The sequence below is a fragment of the Bos javanicus genome, chromosome 17, assembly GCF_032452875.1.
Source record: "Bos javanicus breed banteng chromosome 17, ARS-OSU_banteng_1.0, whole genome shotgun sequence".
Taxonomy (NCBI): Eukaryota; Metazoa; Chordata; class Mammalia; order Artiodactyla; family Bovidae; genus Bos; species Bos javanicus.
In genome coordinates, this window is record NC_083884.1 from 15,325,134 (window position 1) to 15,343,895 (window position 18,762).

Sequence of the window (18,762 nt, forward strand, 5' to 3'; positions counted from 1 at the left end):
CTCAGGTGTAGCTCTTTGGATTCTGGATTGGGCACCCTAGTGAGTGAAAGCCCTTGTCTCTGGGTCAGGGAATACGGAATGAGGAACACATTTGAAAGATTAGGGACTTCTGGACGCCTCGAACGTGAGGTGCCTTTGAGACACCTCAAGAGAGGTCAAATGGGTTTTGTGGCTCTGGAGCTCTGGCAGGAATCTGGGTCAGAATGCTTGGCATGATGCCTGGCAGAGAATAACTGTCAATGCTTATTTGTTGGGTGAAATGACAGACAGCTGGAGAGGGAAAGAGAGAGAGAGGGAGGGAGTGAGCACAGAGAAGTGTTCATTATAAGGGTACTTGGACCATGGGAGTGGATACAGTTTCTCAAAGGACAGTGTGTCAAATGAAAAACGAAAAGAACCCAGAGTAACTTAAGAGTCAGATAATGAAAGAGGAACTTGAAAAGATGACAGAGGAGGAGAAGAACTTCAAGAGAATAATATCACAGAAGCCAAGGAAACTGAAGGATTTTAAGGATATTATTAATAATATTAAATACCATTAAAAAAGGCCCAGTAGCTTACAACTTACGTTGCTCTTACTATATGTCAGGCTGTGCTTTGACCCCTTCAATTTAAGGGGCTTCCCTTGTGGCTCAGACGGTAAAAATCTGCCTATAATGCAGGAGACCTGGGTTTGATCCTTGGGTCAGGAAGTTCTCCTGGAGAAGGATATGGCAACCCACTCCAGTATTCTTGCCTGGAGAACTCCATGGACATAGCAGTCTGGTGGGCTACAGTCCATGGGGTGGCAAAGAGTCAGACATGACTGAGTGACTAACACTTTCACTTTCACTTCAAGTTAAATCTGTGCTATAGGTATTTTTATTCACCATTCTTCATGGATAAGAAAATAGAGAGAAGAAATAAGTTGCCTAAGGTAAGTGGCAAAGTCAAGATCGAGAACCCTGGACGTGACTACATCGTTGATGTTCTTAAACCACTGTGGTATTCTAACTTGCAAAAGCAGGGGCCAGAATATGCCAACTAGATGTGACAGGAAGTTGTTTTTGACTCGAGAAGTGCAGTCCAGTGAGACAGTGTAAACTAAGCCAGGATGCTGAGGCAGGGAGGAAGTCGGAAGTACATGGGCTTCCCTTCCTGGGAGCTTGGTGGAAAAGAAGAAAGAGTTTGCCAAAGGAAACATTTGTCAGAAGGACTTGTTTTTAGGATGGGGGAGATTTGGGGCTATTTGTGTGGTAAGATAAAGCATATTAGAAGAGAGATTGGGAAAAATATTGGAGAGAGATGGCAAAAGAAGAGATGGTAAAGTATGGGCTGTAAGCACCTCAGGAGATTTTCTGCTTAAACAGGAGCAGGGAGCACCTATTTTACAAAAGGAGAGGGTTAATAGCTGGGTAGAGATGCATGTAGGTCTTTGACACTTGAGTGAGTAGCATGCTTATCAAGTTCATACATATTCCCCCTGCCTCTGTGTCTATGAACAGTTACCTCCCACCTTTTTTTTTTTTTTTTTTTAATAGCAATCCTTCCCTTAGTGGTATTTCCATCCCACTCTCCACTCATGTGAATTTTGTGGAATCCTGCTGTCATTGGATTTTGTTCTCTGCTGTATGTGACCAAGGCTAGGCCAAGACTTCCCTGGCAGTCTGGTGGTGGGGACTTTGCCTTCCAGTGCAGGGGTTCAGGTTCAATCCCTGTTCTGGGAGCGAAGTCCCACATGCCTCAACAAACAAGCAAACACAACCATAAAACAGAAGCGATATTGGAACAAATTCAACAAAAACTTTAAAAACAGTCCACATCAAAAAAATAATATTTAAAAACAAAAGCAAATAGACTGCCAGATATTTCTCTAGCAGAGATGGGTTTATTTAGGATCAGCAGACTTGCAGTCTGAGGGTCTATAGCCATGATGAGCCAACCTGCATGTCCCCTGCACAGCAGGGGAAGGAGAATTGTCTTGTAGAGGGAATTGGAGCAGGGGAGAGCTCTAGTGAACAAAGAGGAGGTTGTGGCTCTTCGTGTCCTTGCCAGGAAAGAAGAGGAGTCGTCGTCTTCTGTTAGGCTCTGCTATGCTCACAGGGCATGAGATCTCCCCTTCTGGTCTCCCAAATCTATTTCATTGAGGTTTCTGTTTATTAATTTTTCACAACTCATAGGGACAAGAGATGTTTGGAGTTGTGTCATTTCATGGTAACGATGTTTTGAGCTGACTGGATTCTTTTCCTTTCACAGATGCTTCCTGCTCAAGTCTTCCTCCAGTTACATGAGCTTCTGTAAGTCCTCTTTTTATTGTATTAAAATTATTTTACTTGAGGTAATTGCTTTACAATGTGGTGTTGATTTCTGCTTTACAACAATGTGACTCAGCTAAAAGTATACATATATACTCTCCTTCTTGAGCCTCCCTCATAACCTCCTCTTTTTCTCTCTAACAATGTCTCTTTTGCTTAAATCTCTTGTTACATATCAGTTCAGTCGCTCAGTCATGTCTGACTCTTTGCGACCCCATGGACTGCAGCATGTCAGGCTTCCCTGGCCATCACCAGTACCCAGAGCTTACTCAAACTCATGTCCATCGCATCAGTGATGACATCTAACCATCTCATCCTCTGTCGTCCCCTTCTCCTCCCACCTTCAATCTTTCACAGCATCAGGATCTTTTCCAGGGAGTCAGTTCTTCACATCTGGTGGCCAAAGTATTGGAGTTTCAACATCAGTCCTTCCAATGAATATTCAGGACTGATTCCTTTAGGATGGACTGGTTGGATCTCCTTGTTGTCCAAGGGACTCTCAAGAGTCTTCTCCAACACCACAGTTCAAAAGCATCAATTCTTTGGTGCTCAGCTTTCTTTATATTCCAAATCTCACATCCATACATGACTACTGGAAAAACCATAGCTGTGACCAGATGGACCTTTGTTGCAAAGTAATGTCTCTGCTTTTTAATATGCTGTCTAGGTTGATCATAGCTTTTCTTCCAAGGAACCAGTGTCTTTTAATTTCATGGCTGCAGACACCATCTGCAGTGATTTTAGAGCCCCCCAAAATAAAGTCTGTCTGCACTGTTTCCTCCATCTATTTGACATGAAGTGATGGGACCAGATGCCATGGTCTTAGTTTGCTGAATGTTGAGTTTTAAGCCAACTTTTTCACTCTCTGCTTTCACTTTCATCAAGAGGCTCTTTAGGTCTCGCTTTCTGCCTTAAGGGTGGCATCATCTGCATATCTGAGGTTATTGATATTTCTCCCAGCAATCTTGATTCCAGCTTGTGCTTCATCCAGCCCAGCGTTTCTCATGATGTACTCTGCATTTAAGTTAAATAAGCAGGGTGATAATATACAGCCTTGAAGTACTCCTTTCCCTATTTGGAACCTGTCTGTTGTTCCATGTTCAGTGCTAACTTTTGCTTCTTGACCTGAGTACATATTTCTCAGGAGACAGGTCAGGTGGTCTGGTATTCCCCTCTCTTTGTTAATTTTCCAGTTTGTTGTGATCCACACAGTCAAAGGCTTTGGCATAGTCAATAAAGCAGAAGTAGATGCCTTTCTGGAACTCTCTTGCTATTTTGATGATCCAATGGATGTTGCCAATTTGTTCTCTGGTTCCTCTGCCTTTTCTAAATTCAGCTTGGACATCTGGAAGTTTCAGTTCAGGTACTGTTGAAGCCTGGCTTGGAGAATTTTGAGTATTACTTTGCTAGTGTGTGAGATGAGTGCAGTTGTGTGGTAGTTTGAATATTCTTTGGCATTGCCTTTCTTTGGGATTGAAATGAAAACTCACCTTTTCCAGTTCTGTGGCCATTGCTGAGTTTTCCAAATTTGCTGGCATATTGAGGGCAGCATCATCTTTTAGGATTTGAAATAGCTCAATGGGAATTGTATCACCTCCACTAGCTTTGTTTGTAGTGATGCTTCCTAAGGCCCACTTGACTTCATATTCCAGGATGTTTGGCCCTAGGTGAGTGATCACACCACTGTGGTTATCTGCGTCATGAAGATCTTTTTTGTATAGTTCTTCTCTGTATTCTTACCACCTCTCCTTAGTATCTCTGTTTCTGTTAGGTCCATACCATTTCTGTGCTTTATTGTGCCCATCTTTGCATGAAATGTTTCCTTGGTATCTCTAATTTTCTTGACAAGATCTCTAGTCTTTCCCATTCTATAGTTTTCCTCTGTTTTTTGCATTATTCACTGAGGAAGGCTTTCTTATCTCTCCTTGCTATTCTTTGGAACTCTGCCTTCAAATGGGTATATCTTTTCTTTTCTCCTTTACCTTTCTTGTCTTCTTTTCTCAGCTATTTGTAAGACCTCCTCAGACAACCAGTTTGCCTTTTTGCCTTTCTTCTTCTTGGGGCTGGTCTTTATCCCTGCCTCCCGTACAATGTCACGAACCTCCATCCATAGTTCTTCAGGCAATCTGTCTGTCAGGTCTAATCCCTTGAATCTATTTGTCACGTCTACTGTATAATCGAAAGGGGTTTGATTTAGGTCATATCTGAATGGTCTAGTGGTTTTCCCTACTTTGTTCAATTTAAGTCTGAATTTGGCAATACACAGTTCATGATCTGAACCACAGTTGGCTCCCAGTCTTGTTTTTGTTGACTGTATAGAGCTTCTCCATCTTTGGCTGCAAAGAATATACTCAATCTGATTTTGGTATTGACCATCTGGTCTTGTCCACGTGTAGAGTCTTCTCTTGTGTTGTTGGAAGAAGGTGTTTGCTATGACCAGTGTGTTCTCTTGGCAAAACTCTTGTTAGTCTTTCCCCTGCTTCGTTTTGTACTCCAAAGCCAAATTTGTCTGTTGCTCCAAGTATCTCTTGACTTCCTACTTTTGCATTCCAGTCCCCTATAATGAAAAGGACATCTTTTTCGGGTGTTAGTTCTTGTAGGTCTTCATAGAACTGTTCAACTTCAGCTTCTTCAGCATCAGTGGTTGGGAAATAGAGTGTGGTATTGAATGGTTTGCCTTGGAAATGAACAGGGATCATTTTGTCATTTTTGAGATTGCATCCACATACTGCATTTCAGCCTCTTTTGTTTACTATGTTGGCTACTCCATTTCTTCTAGGGGATTCAAGCGGCCAGTAGTAGATATAATGATCATCTGAGTTAAATTCACCAATTCCAGTCCATTTTAGTTCAGTTCAGTTCAGTTCAGTCACTCAGTCGTGTCCAACTCTTTGTGACCCCATGAATTGCAGCACACCAGGCCTCCCTATCCATCACCAACTCCCGAAATTCACTCAAACTCACATCCATCGAGTCGGCAATGCCATCCAGCCATCTCATCCTCTGTCTTCCCCTTCTCCTCCTGCCCCCAGTCCCTCCCAGCATCAGGATTTTTTTCCAATGAGTCAACTCTTCACATGAGGTGGCCAAAGTACTGGAGTTTCAGCTTTAGCATCATTCCTTCCAAAGAACACCCAGGACTGATCTCCTTTAGAATGGACTGGTTGGATCTCCTTGCAGTCCAAGGGACTCTCAAGAGTTTTCTCCAACACCACAGTTCAAAACCATCAATTCTTCGGCACTCAGCTTTCTTCACAGTCCAACTCTCACATCCATACCTGATCACTGAAAAAACCATAGCCTTGACTAGACGGACCTTTGTTGGCAAAGTAATGTCTCTGCTTTTGAATATGCTATCTAGGTTGGTCATAACTTTCCTTCCAAGGAGTAAGTGTCTTTTAATTTCATGGCTGCAGTCACCATCTGCAGTGATTTTGGAGCCCCAAAAAATAAAGTCTGACACTATTTCCACTGTTTCCCCTTCTATTTCCCATGAAGTGATGGGACCAGATGCCATGATCTTACTAAAATGTCAATGTTCAGTCTTGCCATCTCCTATTTGACCACTTCCAATTTGCCTTAACTCATGGACCTAACATTCCAGGTTCCTATGCAATATTGCTCTTTACAGCATCAGACCTTGCTTCCATCACCAGTCACATCCACAACTGGGTGTTTTTTTTTGCTTTGGCTCCATCTCTTCATGTACTCTACTTAGTAAAACCTCTTGAAAGAACTTGAAGAGTGTGACATAGAATAAAGACATCAGGGATATGGGATTAGCAATAATGGGAAAACCAAAGTGCCTTGCACACAGATTCTTTATCCGCTGAGTCATATGGGAAGTTCTAGGATCCAACTAGAGACAGATGAAACTGAGAGATATCAAGGCATTACTGAAGCAGGAAACCATTCCCTTCATTTAAAATTGCCTTTTATTTTTGTCCCCATCACTCCAACCTACTATAGAACATGGAAAATAGGAACTATGATAAAACTTATGAAAATAGTTACCCTATTTGTAGTCATTACTCTTTAGTTAGGTGACCTAACTAAGAATAGTTTTTGAGTCAAGTTTCATTGGTTTTGTCAAAAAAATAAGCACCTTGTAAGAGTGTTTAAGTTAAAGATTTTCAAAAGGCAAAATTAATGTTTGACTTACTTGAAGCTGTTCAAATGTTGATGAAGTCTTAACCCTCAGCCAAATTCTTCATCGTAGATTGTTCACACTGTTAAAGGACATTTTCCGCAATTAAATCTGTGGGCAGTAATGTACTGTAGGCATATTCTATAATTTCACACTTAAATGACTAGTTTATCAAAAATAGAATCTAACTCCAGGGCATATGGTATTCACACAGATCATCAGTATACAACTATTGTTTGTTGTCTGCCATCCCCATAAATAAATGTTCATGATTTCGTAGAGTTTTACAGCTTATATATTTCTTTACTCTTGATAACTTTTCACAAATTGTGAATTTGTAATACGTTTTATTTTTGACAATAAATAAGAGAACAATAATAAAGTAAAATAGGCCAGTAGAATAAATATCAAAGTAGAAATGTGCTACTAGATGATTTAGTGAATAACTTTTCCAGTTTCACTTTGAACATGATCACCTTTCAGTGAAAGAAAGTTAAGCTAGACACTTAGAAAAATTCTTTGACTTCTAGAATTGTGCTTTTGATATTCAATAAAAATTGAATGTCTCTGATGCTATGTGGGAGCTACATATATAACCTCTTTGTACTGGGAGTGTGCTTTTTTTTCTTTTTTTAATTGTTTTTTGGGGGATGTGGATCATTTTTAAAGTCTTTATTGAATGTGTATTGCTTCTGTTGTTTATGTTCTGGTAAGGTTGCGAGGCATGTAGGATCTTAATTAGGTCCCTGAACGGGTACCCCCTGTATTAGAAGGCCAAGTCTTAACCACTGGACCACCAGGGAAGTCCCTGGCAGTATGCTCTTGAGTGAATTATTTAACGTGGTTTTCTTACCTCTAAAATGGGATACTTATACTTCATAGTATTTTCCTAGGTATAATCCAAGTGACCCCAAATAAAGTCACTGTAAAGTCACTTAAGCTTTTATTATGCAAGGTCCAGGTTATGATCATTGTCCAATATTCTAAGAGAGTCCTAGGAATATTTAAATAGCTTAAAACACTTTTCCTGGAAGCCTGCAGCGATGCTTATTTAATGTAAATGTCATTTTAAAATTAAGTTTTTATTTATTGCATGCAGTTGCACAGATGCCACTGTAAGCGTAAAAGAAAAGCAGTTATTCTCTCCTCTGCCTGCCCTACCCCCAATTTCCTCTCCGCACTGCCTTCAACTCTTCTTTAGCTTTTTTCTCCTGTTATTTCTTCAGTGTGACTATATACTACTCTTCCTTGATTTTTAATTTATATTTACTTAAAACACCTTAAAATAAAAAGTAAAAGTTAGACAATGGTGAGATAATGATTTGAAAATTTTGAACTTTCTCTTGATTGACTTCCTTCTGTGGAGGTGGAGGCTGTAACTCTCAGATGTCCCCCTCTGCTACCCACTGTAGACACAGCCACACATTCTCTCTCTCTCTCCTCCCCGTATCGTAATTTTTGTGTAAATGAACACACAATGTGTAAATAAATGAATTTTTGTGTAATTGTATACATAGTTATAAACTTACAAATATTGTACATAGCTAACCCATGTTTATGTTTCTTGTCCAATTTTTGTCTTTCATAAAATGAATAATTGCTTTATTTAAAACATCGTGCTTCGTTTTCTGTGCTCCTTTATAAATTTCGCCCCTAGGTTCCCACAGAAGTTTGAAATGCTTTCAGCACAGTCAGATGCAGTGGTAATTTGGAGGTTTCTGTTTTCCCTGTTGACAGCCCTCTCCGAGTCCTTGTTGACCCGTTGCAGTTGGCCTCTCTGTAGACCTGCTGGGGCCCCCTCACCATCATGCTGGGCGTCCTCTCTGCCTCTGCCTTCTTCTGCGTCCAGCTTTCCATGTCTTCCTCCTTCTTGGCTTACTACCCTCTTTGTTTTAGTGGAGCACATTCTCCAGTGACTACCTAAGAAATGGTTATTTGAAGTAAAATGGAGACCTTGCATGTTATAAAATATCTTTTCTATCCTTACATAGTACATAGTTTAGTCACTCAGTCATGTCCGACTCTAGCGACCCCACGGACGGTAGCCTACCGGACTCCTCCGTCCATGGGATTTTCCAGGCAAGAGTACTGGAGTGGGTGGCCATTTCCTTCTCCAGGGGTTCTTCCTGACCCAGGGATCAAACTGGGGTCTCCCCTACTATAGGCAGACGCTTTACCATCTGAGCCACCCCGGAAATCCTTAGACTCACTTAAAAGAGAGATTGGAGGTAGCATTATGGGAAGAAAATAATTTTCCCTCAGGATTTTGAAGGAATGCCTCTTTTGTCTTTTTTCTTCCAATATATACCACCTGCTGCTGCTGCTGCTGCTGTTAAGTCGCTTCAGTCGTGTCTGACTCTGTGCAACCCCATAGATGGCAGCCCACCAGGCTCCCCTGCCCCTGGGATTCTCCAGGCAAGAACACCGGAGCGGGTTGCCATTTCCTTCTCCAACGCATGAAAGTGAAAAGTGAAAGTGAAGTCGCTCAGTCGTGTCTGACTCTTAGCGACCCCATGGACTGCAGCCTGCCAGGCTCCTCCGACCATGGGATCCTCCAGGCCAAGAGTACTGGACTCTACCCCCTACAATTTGTGAATATGAGTATGCTGAATGAATGATGAATTTAGATTTAGTCCCATGCCTTTAATTAAGGAGCTCTGAGTTTAGAGAGTGGGCAGAATTTAGAAAGCAGGTTAATATAGTTTACCCTATGTCAGTCAATAGTATAATATAGTATCTAATTTAAATTTTATAATATTTAACTTTATAATAAAGGAAGTGAAGTTCAGAGAAGTTGGGCAGTTTGTCCAAGAATCCTCAGAAGTTTAAGCAGAAGTACAGCTGGAGTATGTCTTTTGCCCATCCTGTAAGGTTTCCTTCCAGCTCTACCAATCACATTTTATCTCATTCAGCTGTTTGGTTATACTAGTGTCTTGGGACATGGATCCTGGCTTCATATCTGCCTCTTTCTAGCTGAACTATGAGTTGATATGTGTAAAATGCTTAGACAGGGGTAGGAGATGCTGTATAATATTAACTGAAGTCTTTAGTCTTTAAAATTGACTTGCATCCTGCTCTTCCCCTCCCATTCTGTTTGTCCAATTAACTTCTCATTCTTTTTTTTATTTTTTTTTAAATTTTATTTTTAAACTTTACAATATTGTATTGGTTTTGCCAAATATCGAAATGAATCCGCCACAGGTATACATGTGTTCCCCATCCTGAACCCTCCTCCCTCCTCCCTCCCCATACCATCCCTCTGGGTCGTCCCAGTGCACCAGCCCCAAGCATCCAGTATTTGCCATTTCACTTCCCTACTAAAACCATTCCAAGTAGAACAGCCTCACTCTCTCCAAAAGTGGACTAATTTCCACCTACCTCTCATGTTGTAAGGCTTCCCCTGTGACTCAGGGTAAAGAATTTGCCTGCCACTTCAGGAGACTCGGTTCAATCCTTGGGTCAGGAGGATCCCCTGGAGGAGGAAATGGCAACCCACTCCAGTGTTCTTGCCTGGAGAATCCCATGGACAGAGGAGCCTGGCGGGGTATAGTCCATGGGGTCACAAAGGGTCAAACACGACTGAGCATGCAGCACGCATGCATACATTGTAAATATGAGACTTAGTGATTTTCCTTCATATGAAAGTTAGTAATTATATGTTTTTGTATTTGTTTCAAATCTTTTTCTCCTACTGCAGTCTAAGCCCCATGTCTGTTTTGCTTACTATTATACCTGCAGAACCTAACAAATACTCAGAACACATGTATTATATAAATATTTGTTGAAGCACTGGTTGCATAAATGAATACTGAGTTCAGGCAAATCTGTATTTTTTCCCTTACTGCAAAAATATTTTTTAATAGAAAGTTAATAAATAACAATAGTAATTGCTATAATCTTTTCCATGTTTACTGTGTATGTAAGTATAGGGAGAAACTATTCTGCCTGTCTGCCTTGGTGAGGGTGCAGTTTGCAGGTCAGTTTAGTGGGTTGTGTGACCAGCTTTAAAAAATGTCATGGACTAGAAGAGAAGATATCAGAGTGTGTAACACATGTGTGCGTGTGTGCTCAGTCACTTTAGTCATGTCCTACTCCTTACAACCCCATGGACTGTGGCCCGCCAGGCTCCTCTGTCCATGGAATTCTCCAACAAGAATACTGGAGTGGGTTGCCATTTCCTCCTCCAGGGGATTTTCCTGACCCAGGGATCAAACCCGCATCTCCTGCATTGCAGGCAGGTTCTTTACCACTGAGCCATCCGGGAAACCTGGGCTTCCCTTGTAGTTTGGTTTGATTCCTGGGTCAGGAAGATTTCCTGGAGAAGGAAATGGCAGCCTACTCCAGTATTCTTGCCTGGAGAATCTCATGGACAGAGGAACCTGGCAGGCAGGGAGTCTCAAGAGTTCAACACGACTTAGTGACTAAATCACCACCACCACCAGGGAAGCCCATATAATACACAATAAGGGGTAATTATTGTCCTATGAAATTGTATATATCTGTATATCTACACACACACATATATAATTATATGAAGCAGACTGCATTACAATAAAACTATTTTTTATTGTGAGTATGGTCAAAAAGTCTTGCCAAGTCAGTTGCTTTAGAGATTGGCAAACTTTTCCTGTAAAGGGCTAGCTAGTAGATGTTTTCAATTTTGCGATCCCTATGGTCTTTGTTACAACCACTCAACTCTGTCACCGTAGCATGAGAGCAGACAGAGCCCATAAGTAAAGAACAGGACATAGCTGTTTCCAACACAGCTTTACAAAAACACAAGTCTGGATGGGTTTGACCCAAAGGCTATAGCTTGCAGACCTCTGCCCTAGAGGGACGGGTTGGCAGGGAAGATTCTGTCCCTCCCTCCACATTGTTAGTTGAAGATGATTTGATTGATTTGGGGTAATCTGATGATTCTGACTAATCTGATGGTTCTTTCTTAGTGAATGAGAGAATAGGGCAGTAGGTTGCAGCCTGAGCTAAGATATCTCAAGCTCTTATTCTCTCTCTCTTATAAAAATTTTTTTTATTTATCTTTTTTTTTTTTTTTTTTTTTGTGCCAGGTGTTAGTTGAGGTATGCAGGCTCTAGTTCCCTGACCAGGGATCAGATCCCTGACCTGAGCCCTGTGCATTGGAAGCTTGGAGCCTTAGCCACTGGACCACCAGCGAAGTCCCAAACTCTTATCCTGTTTACTTTCCTTGTATTCCTATGTGATAGGATTGAAAGAGATTGGGCAGTGCTTTCCTCTGTGTGAAAAAGAGCTTGCCACTCTCTTTGCAAGGCCCTTGCCTGCGCCTCACGTGTTATGTGCTGCATAATAGTGTATGTGACCTGAGCCCCCTTCGAGTTGTGTTGCTTGGCAGCTCTGACTGCCTGACAAGTGGCTTTACAGTCTACTCTATGATTCTGCCTCTCTCCCTGAGAGGGTCTTACAGACCAGAGTTACAGTGTTACCAGGATGCCCACTTTAGGTCTGAAATCCAATCCACATTCTTAAATGCTGCTGTTAATAGAAAGACCTGGATTTTAAAGTGATTGGTGTTTATCTAGATTGAATCAAATGACTCTATGGTTACCAGTTTTATGTAAGAGTGCTTTATAGTTTAGAACACACAGAGGTGAGTTTAAGTTCTCTGAACGCTCAATATTAAGAATTGGATATTCAATCTGTATTTCATAATAAAAGGAAATTGGATTTCCCTCTATATCCGGAATAGTATATATCTCACAGATTTTGCTTACTTCAACCAACCTAAGAAATATGACACCCAAAGGTGATTCTGATCTGGAGTGTGTGGACTTGTGGAGGGATGGGATACATGGAAAATAACTGCCTCAGAAGAGTGTGGCCGATATTATAGATGGGACTGTATCAAATTCATTTATAACCCCCCCCCTTTCTTTTGTTCTACTGCAATAGCTGAAAACCTTAAAGATTCATGTTCCTTAGACTTTGTTGACGCTAGGATGAGCCATGTGATCGAGATGTGATAAACAGAAGTCTCTTTCCTCCTTTCTTCTGGATGAGCTGATTCCTAGCAGGTGCCTGAGGGTATAGTGCCGCCTTGCACACTTGTACCCCCTGCCAAAGCTGTGAGCACAGGAGCTGAAAGGAGTCTCTTGGCTTGGTAACATCATCGAGCCTTTGAACTGCCAACCCTCAGACTTCCTGTTGCATGATGTTAATAAACCCCCATGGCTTAAACAACTGTTAGTCAAATTTTTGGTTATTTAGAGGTAAACACAGTCCTAACTGATACCAAAAGTAGATTAGCTTGTTGATGGAAATTGTTACTATTAAATGTTAGGGACACATTACCCTAGGTTATGAAAGGGGAGAAGGGCACTGGTTTGAAATTTAATAGTTTGAATGAAAAGATGTAAGTTGCTTATGTTGCTAAACCTTTACTTTTTTAAATTCAAGAAGTCATCTTGGGGCTCTTAGAACTATATAACTGTAGCATTTTCCAAACTAGAGAAAATTTAAGATCTCTTCATTCACAGTGCCCATCAAATGCCTAATATATTAGTTATATGCAATACATGCACGCTAAATGAATAATTGAAAATGCCATTGAAGGAATAAATGAATGTGAAAGATACTTCCTCTAGAAGGTACCCTAGGTGACTTCACTAAGGATATTGGAAAACACCATGCAGGAAAGGTGAAGTTTTCATCTTTATTTCCATTGATGTCAATAACTTTGAAAGGCAGATATAGAACCTAACATCAAATAATTTTAATGTTTCAAAAAGTATGTTCATGCCTAATATGAGAGTGAGAAGGACAGTTTATTTAGTCTGGGAGTGTATGAACAAAATAAACAAATGGAAACATGACCTTTAGATTTTATTATGAAAGCTGAAATTAATTTCTAAGATGTCTGTACATGTGCCAGATTATTTTCTGTAACTGAAAGAGAAACACAATGTAACAGAATATTAGGAAGTACAGTGAAATTTTAGAATATAAATGATGAGTAATGAATAGTTTTGACTCTCTATTTTACAAGTTAGAGAAGAGTCAGAGCTGTATCCTTTATTCAGTTCAGTTCAGTTCAGTCGCTCAGTTGTGTCCTACTCTTTGTGACCCCATGGACTGCAGCATGCCAGGCTTCTCTATCACCAACTCCTGGAGTTTACTCAAACCCATGTCCATTGAGTCGGTGATGCCATCCAACCATCTCATCCTCTGTCGTCCCCTTCTCCTCCCGCCTTCAATCCTTCCCAGCATCAGGGTCTTTTCAAATGAGTCAGCTCTTTAAATCAGGTGGCCAAAGTATTGGAATTTCAGCTTCAGCTGAAACAGGTTCAGTCCTTCCAATGAATATTCAGGACTGATCTCCTTTAGGATGGACTGGTTGGATCTCCTTGCAGTCCAAGGGACTCACAAGAGTCTTCTCCAACACCACAGTTCAAAAGCATCAATTCTTTGGCACTCAGCTTTCTTTATATTCCAACTCTCACATCCATACATGACTACTGGAAAAACCACAGCTTTGACTAGATGGACCTTTGTTGCAAAGTAATGTCTCTGCTTTTGAATATGCTATCTAGGTTGGTCATAACTTTTCTTCCAGGAAGCAACCGTCTTTTTATTTCCTGGCTGCAATCACCATCTGCAGTGATTTTGGAGCCCCCCCAAATAAAGTGTGTTACTGTTTCCCCATCTATTTGCCATAAAGTGATGGGACCAGATGCCATAGTTTTCTGAGTGTTGAGTTTTAAGCCAACTTTTTCACTCTCCTCTTTCACTTTCATCAAGAGGCTCTTTAGTTCTTCTTCACTTTCTGCTTTAAGGGTGGTGTCATCTGCATATCTGACGTTATTGGTATTTCTCCCAGCATTGTTGATTCCACTTGTGCTTCCGCCAGCCCAGCATTTCCCATGATGTACTCTGCATATAAGTTAAATAAACAGGGTAACAATATACAGCCTTGACGAACTCCTTTCCCTATTTGGAACCAGTCTATTGTTCCATGTTCAGTTCTAGCTGTTGCTTTCTGACCTGCATACAGATTTCTCAAGAGGAAAGTCAGGTGGTCTGGTATTCCATGTCTTTAAGAATTTTCCAGAGTTTGTTTATTATAAAACTATAATTGTAAGTCAGGCTTCCCTTGTGGTTCAAAGGGTAAAAATCTGCCTATAATGCAGGAGACCTGGGTTCGATCCTTGTAATTGTAAGTATAATGCTTTTGTGAGTTCTGAAACATACCAGTGAGTAATAGAACCTGAAGGCGTCATGAGAACCATTGAATTTGCAGCCAGTTGACTAGAAGTGTGGGTGTCCTGGGGACCCCTTGAACTTGCTGCTGACATCTGAAGTCAGGACCATTTAGTGGAGGCATTGAGCCTTTAATGTGTGGTTTGTGCCCAAATTGTATGGAAGTTCACACAGTTTGTTGAAATGGAATACTGTTCATAAGAAATGACTGGTGTTTGCAGCCCAGTGGCATTCTTAGATTATGTCTGTCTGCCATTAAGTTGACTTTCTTGGGAAACACATTCCTTGTGTAGAAGGTTTATTGGGCAGTATTGGCTTAAAGCTCAACATTCAGAAAACGAAGATCATGGCATCAGCTCCCATCACTTCATGGGAAATAGATGGGGAAACAGTGGAAACAGTGTCAGACTTTATTTTTCTGGGCTCCAAAATCACTACAGATGGTGACTGCAGCCATGAAATTAAAAGACGCTTACTCCTTGGAAGGAAAGTTATGACCAACCTAGATGGCATATTCAAAAGCAGAGACATTACTTTGCCAACAAAGGTCTGTCTAGTCAAGTCTATGGTTTTTCCAGTGGTTATTATGGATGTGAAAGTTGTACTGTGAAGAAGGCTGAGCGCCAAAGAACTGATGCTTTTGAACTGTGGTGTTGGAGAAGACTCTTGAGAGTCCCTTGGACTGCAAGGAGATCCAACCAGTCCATTCTGAAGGAGATGAGCCCTGGGATTTCTTTGGAGGGAATGATGCTAAAGTTAACTCCAGTACTTTGGCCACCTCATGTGAAGAGTTGACTCATTGGAAAAGACTCTGATGCTGGGAGGGATTGGGGGCAAGAGGAGAAGGGGAAGACAGAGGATGAGATGGCTGAATGGCATCACTGACTCAATGGACATGAGTCTGAGTGAACTCCGGGAGTTGGTGATAAACAGGGAAGCCTGGCGTGCTGCGATTCATGGGGTCGCAAAGAGTCGGACACGACTGAGCGACTGATCTGATCTGATCTGATCTGATTCTTAGGATTAGCACTTGCTGAAGGGAAGATAAGAGCAGTATTTAACAGGAGAAGAACTCAAGCTGTGATACAGTCTTAACAGAAGCCTCCTCTGTCCCTTTAGAGACAAAATTACCCCAGGCTAGAGTAATAGCCCTGGAGTTTGGGCTGGTTACTTTTTATGGGCTGGGTAATTTCATATGCTAATAAGTGGGAGGATTAGCAGTAGGAAGCCAAAGTTAAGTCTTGGCTCTGCCACTGAACCACTGATAACTTTGGACAAATAATATGCTCTTTTTGGAAGAGCTAGATTTTTTCTGCAATTCTCTTCAGATGCTAATATTAAAATCCCATGATTTTTTCTCTAAACTTCTTTGTAGAAAGGAGAGACACAATATCAGACACATGGTTGCAATTCGATAAATGTTAGTTTAGTAAGGTAAAACCTACTAACTTGGGCATACAGAAAAATGATAATTAATGAATGTAGCCTACAGTTACTTTGATCTTTGCATACAACCTCCATCATCTAATTGGAAGGCAGTGAAACCAACTTAATACCCAATGTAAACCTTATCTGGCTCAATAATTTAAAACTGGCTTTTTAAGCAGTGTGTAATACTTCTTAGATAAAAATGTGGAGCCCTTCATACAACTTCCTCCTCTTGCTTGCCTTCCTCCTAAGACAGTATCAGTTTCTATGGGGAAAGGGATGATGAAGAGGAGGAGAATGGATGAGGCTAAAGCATCATCAAGGTGGGGAAGAGCTGGCAGATTCAAGTGCCATCCTTGGTCTCCTCTAGTCTCCAGGGGACGTGCTATGAAGCTAATCGAGAGTAGAATAGGAAATGTAATTAGGCTGGCTTTTAGTGCGTAGTATTCGTGGGCGGGAGGAGAAGGGGACGGCAGAGGATGAAGTGGTCTGGTGGCATCACTGACGCGATGGACATGAGTTTGAATAGGCTCCAGGAGTTGGTGATGGACAGGGAAGCCTGGCGTAGTGCAGTCCGTGGGGTCGCAAAGAGTCGGACATGACTGAGTGACTGAACTGAATCGTGTGGTTTGTAGTCATTTCTGTATTACCAGCTATCATGGTATAGGGATGGGTTCTAAGACTGTCCCTGGCACTGCTGTGTCAGGTAACCCATTGTTATGATATAAAGGTATGAGACTAAAAGTCTTATGTCCAATGGGGCAAGGAACAGAAATAAGTGCTTAGTGGATGAAAAGCAAGGATTAAAATGTATGAGCACAGAAGCTAATCTATTGGAAAATTCTTATCTTTGTCATTTCATCTCAGAAAATGATGGGGCTCGGTTTCTCCAGAGTAAATCTATACATTTTCACAGGATTCCATCCCCTTCTTCCAGAACCTTGGTCTCTTGATTATACTAGTGTGTGCTTTTGGTATGGTATCTGACTGTTCACATAATAAAAAATAAATACGTTCCAGATTTAAACTAGATCAATTTTGAAGGATGTACCCATTTATTAGGGCATAGTAGCACCATGAAGTATCAGTTCATTTATTTATTCACTCAATAAATATTTAATAAATGTATGTGTATCAATGTTCTGTATAACAAACATTATTATACAGAATGTTATACAGAGTGTTTGCTATATAACAAACCACCTCCAAACTTAGTGGCTTAAAACAAAAGCAGTGATTTCCATTGCTCAGGAATCTGTCATTTGTCAGCTCAGGGAGAATAGCTGATCTTTGTTCCACATGTTTCTATCTGGGGTGGCTTTGTTGGGAGCTGGAGGATCTGCTTTCAAGATGCTCGCCCATATACCTGGGAGTTCAACCAGCCTCTGCACCAGGGACATTGGTACCTCTTCACACGACTCCTCCATGAGCTGCATGGGTTTCCACATGGCATAATGGGTGGGTTGCAAGAGCGAGATCCCAAGAGAACAAGGCAGAAGCTATGACATCTTTCTGGCCTAGCTTCAGAAGTCACGCAGTGTCATTTCCTCTCTATTGGTTGAGGCAGCCATGAAAGCTCACTCAGCTTCAAGGGGAGGGGGTATCACTCTGCTCATAGTTGGTGGAATGAGTGCCAAGGTCACCGTATAAGAGCATGTGGGATGTTGTATCAGGGCTTCTGTAACAAAGTACCACGCACTGTGTGACTTGAAAGAATACAAATTCTGTAGAAGTCATGGTTCTGGAGGCTGGAAATCCTAAAGCAAGGTGTTTCCATGGGAGGGGAGAAACTCTTCCATGCCCCTCTCTCAGCTTCCTGTATAGTTGTTAACCCTTGGCATTCCTTGGCTTGTAGATGCAAAACTCCAGTCTCTGCCTCTGTCATCACATGGTGATCATCTCTCCCTGTCTGTCTTTCTCTCTCCTTTTCTTATAAAGATGCCAGTCATATTGGATTGGTTCAGTTCAGTTGCTCAGTCATGTCCAATTCTTAGCAACCCCATGGACTGTAGCACGCCAGGCTTCCCTGTCCATCACCAACTCCTGGAGCTTACTCAAACTCATGTCCATCGAGTCGGTGATGCCATCCAGCCATCTCATCCTCCGTTGTCCCCTTCTCCTCCCATCTTCAATCTTTCCCAGCATGAAGGTCTTTTCCAAAGAGGCAGTTCTTCATTCACATCAGGTGGCCAAAGTATTGGAGCTTCAGCTTCAGCATCAGTCCTTCCAATGAATATTCAGGACTGATTTCCTTTAGGATGGACTGGTTGGATCTCTTTGCTGTCCAAGGAAGTCTCAGGAGTCCTCTTCAACACCACAGTTCAAAAGCATCAATTCTTCGGCCCACCTTACCTGGTTGCTCAGACGGTAAAGTGTCTGCCTGCAATGCAGGAGACCCAGGTTTGATCCCTGGGTTGGGAAGATCCCCTGGAGAAGGAAATGGCAACTGACTCCAGTACTCTTGCCTGGAAGATTCCACAGATGTAGGAGCCTGGTGGGCTACAGCCCATGGAGTCACAAAGAGTTGGACATGACTAAGCAACTTCACTTTTACTTTACTCTAGTATAGTCTTCCCTAGTGGCTCAGAAGGTAAAGAGTCTGCCTACAGTGTGGGAGACCCGGGTTTGATCTCTGGGTTGGGAAGATCGCCTAGAGAAGGGAAT

General features: G+C 41.7%; 1 long non-coding RNA gene across 13 annotated transcripts in view; it reads left to right on the top strand.

The window, feature by feature from the left end:
- Nucleotides 1-18,762, top strand: part of LOC133228564 (uncharacterized) — a 253,107-nt gene that overhangs the window by 40,707 nt on the left and 193,638 nt on the right. For all 13 annotated transcript variants that reach the window (XR_009730258.1, XR_009730255.1, XR_009730265.1 and 10 more), the window contains exon 2: nt 2,236-2,276. This is a non-coding gene — a long non-coding RNA (uncharacterized LOC133228564). The remainder of the gene's footprint in view (nt 1-2,235; nt 2,277-18,762) is intronic.